The following is a 3,047-nucleotide window of genomic DNA, read 5'->3' on the forward strand; positions in this document are numbered from 1 at the left end:
GTATGTGTCTGTGTGTCTGTGTATGTAGTGTGTGTGTAGTGTGTGTGTCTGTGTGTGTAGTGTGTGTGTCTGTGTGTGTAGTGTGTGAGTGTGTGTCTGTGTATGTCTTGGTTTTTGGTGTTGATTGATTGATTTTCAAGACAGGGTTTCTCTGTGTAACCAGCTTGGGCTCTCCTGGACTTGCTTTGTAAAACTGGCTGACCTGGAACTCACAGAGATCCTCCTGCCTCTGCTTGTGCCAATACCGCCTGGCTGTCCTGTAACTTTCTAAGTTGACCAGAGCTGGGCTTGAACTTGTGGTATCCGTCCCCTCTGAGTGCCACAAGTGCTGCCAAGCCCAATTTTTATTTATGTTTTTACATTGATATTTTATTTTTGTACCTTTTTAAATTTGTTGGTTCTCTTTTTTTTTTTTGTTTGACTAAGATTTTATTCTTTTTTTTTTTTTTTTTTTTTTTTTTTGTTTTTTGAGACAGGGTTTCTCTGTGTAGCCCTGGCTGTCCTAGAACTTACTCTGTAGACCAGGCTGGCCTCGAACTCAGAAATCCACCTGCCTCGGCCTCCCAAGTGCTGGGATTAAAGGCGTGCGCCACCACCACCCAGCTAAGATTTTATTTTTAAAATATTTTAAAATAAATACTGTTCTAAATTTTTGTTGCCAGTTTATGCCACTTTTTAAAGGTTTTTTTTTTTCTTCATCTTAGAACCTACCTATTAAGGGGCTGGAGAGATGGCTCAGCAGTTAAGAGCACTGACTGCTCTTCCAGAGGTCTTGAGTTCAGCAACCACATGGTGGCTCACAATAATCTGTAATGGGATCTGGTGCCCTCTTTTGGTGTGTCTGAAGACAACAGTGTACTCACATGTATAAAATAAATAAAACTGTACTCACATATATAAAATAAAATCTGAGCCGGGCGGTGGTGGCGCACGCCTTTAATCCCAGCATTTGGGAGGCAGAGGCAGGCAGATTTCTGAGTTCAAGGCTAGCCTGATCTACAGAGTCAGTTCCAGGACAGCCAGGGCTACACAGAGAAACCCTGTCTCGAAAAACCAAAAAAACCAAAATAAATAAATAAATAAAAATAAAATCTTAAAAACCCCTACCATTTGAAAAATAATTCTCTTTCCCTCCCTCTGCTCCCCCTGTCCCTCCACCTCCTCTCTCTGATATAGATGTGTGTACACGCATGCATGCCCATGTCGTGTAAGTCAGAGGACAATGTGTTCTCCTTGCCTCTTGCAGCATGTGATCCTCAGGGATCAAACAGGTTGTCAGGCTTAGTGACAAGTGCCCTTTCCCCTCTGAGCAGTCTCAGGGGAGCAGACACTCTTACTTTTGATAGATTTAAAGAGAAACAACTTAAATAGTACGTTCGCCTTGTATACAGAAATAGAAGGGTCCGAGGGTTTTGAGTCTCATGGCTGGAGGTAGTGTGAAACTCTTCTGCTCACAGATCTTGCTGCTTGCAATTTTGGCTGTGCGTCCGAAGAGACTTACTCCTCTAGTTTACTCTTATAATTGCTCTCGGGGGCTAAGGGCACATCTGGGAACAGAGAGCAGTGACACTTGATGGAAGGTAGGAGCCTGGTGGCTGTCCTCCTGCCTGCCAGAAGAGAGCAACAGTCCAGAGAAAACTTTGTGCCATAATGATCGTTTGCAACGTGTGATACTTTCATTTTGAGCCAGAGTCTCGAGGTGCAGCACAGGCTACACATAATCTTGAACTCATTATCCTCCTGCCTCAGCCTCCCAAGTGCTGAGATGGCAGGCTAGCATCCTCATACCTGGCTGTGTCAGACTTAGGAAATGATGGCGTGTTCTTCCTCTAATTTGGGAACTAATGTTATGAGTAAATCCAAGAAGCCCAGTTCTTGGTTCTGGTTAGACTCAGGGAGTATCTGAACGTGTTTTATTTGTTTCATGCTGAACTCGGGAAAATCGAAAAACAGAAGTTGCTGAGTGAGTCTGACGTCTGTCTGTCTGTCTGTGTCCATATAGCACAGTTCAGAGGTTTCCTACCAGACACTGCCAGCTTTCTTCTGCCTTAACCTTCTTCAAAAGATACTGAGAACCTCTCTTATTTAATCTATAGGTCTAGGGCAGAAACGTTAGGACAAGGAGATATGGCAGAATGATCTGGAATCACAAGGGAAAATACAGTTTGTCAGTATGGGCAAAGGTGAGAGGGGCAGATCCTGGTCCAGAAGAATTGGTAAATACCAGAAGCGTATACTGTAATTATGTCACTTCCCCTTTCCCCTCTCCAAACCTTATACACCCCTCCTTGCTCTCTTTTAAGACGATTTCTCCTGATATCTGGATTCCTTAGTTCCTGGTTCATTGTCTCTGGCTGAGGCCTCAACGGCTCTTTCCCTTCCCCACTAGTGTGTCTTTTGGGGTCCTTGTTCTGTTCATGCTTAGGTAATTGTGCTGGTGAGACTCTATGGGTACAGGTTTTGAAATTTCTAGGAGACACAATCTCACAGCAAACTCTCTGATCATCTGTGTGGCCCTTACGATCTTTCCACCCCGTGTTTTGCAATATCCCCTGAGCCTTAGGAGTGTTTTGCAGATGTATCCATGGAGACTGGACACCACAACTCTGCATTCTGATCAAATGCAACTTTATGCAGCAGTCTCCATTTGTTGCAAAGAGAAGCCTCCTCAATGAGGAGTTAGGACTATGGGTACCTGTGGGTTTAAGGACAGATAATTTAGAACGTCATTAAGGACATGCTGTGTGTAGACTTTCCTTTCAGATCTATACCTTATTAGGCCTATGTAATTGGCTAAGTTTCCTTACCAAGTGTGACTCCTTTCTTGCTGAGTGGCCTCACAACTTTTTTGTTTGTTTTTCAAAACAAGGTTTCTCTGTGTAGCCCCGGCTGTCCTGGAATTTGCTTTGTAGACCAGTTTGAGTAGGCCTCAAACTCAGAGATCTGCCTCTGCTTCCTGGGTGCTGGGACTTAGGTTGCACAACCACCACCAGCTGGTTCCACAACTTTTTTTTTTTTTTTTTTTTTTTTTTTTTTTTTTTTTTTTT

This window comes from Grammomys surdaster, unplaced genomic scaffold (genome assembly GCF_004785775.1).
Source record: "Grammomys surdaster isolate TR1022 unplaced genomic scaffold, NIH_TR_1.0 125562, whole genome shotgun sequence".
NCBI classification, from domain to species: Eukaryota; Metazoa; Chordata; class Mammalia; order Rodentia; family Muridae; genus Grammomys; species Grammomys surdaster.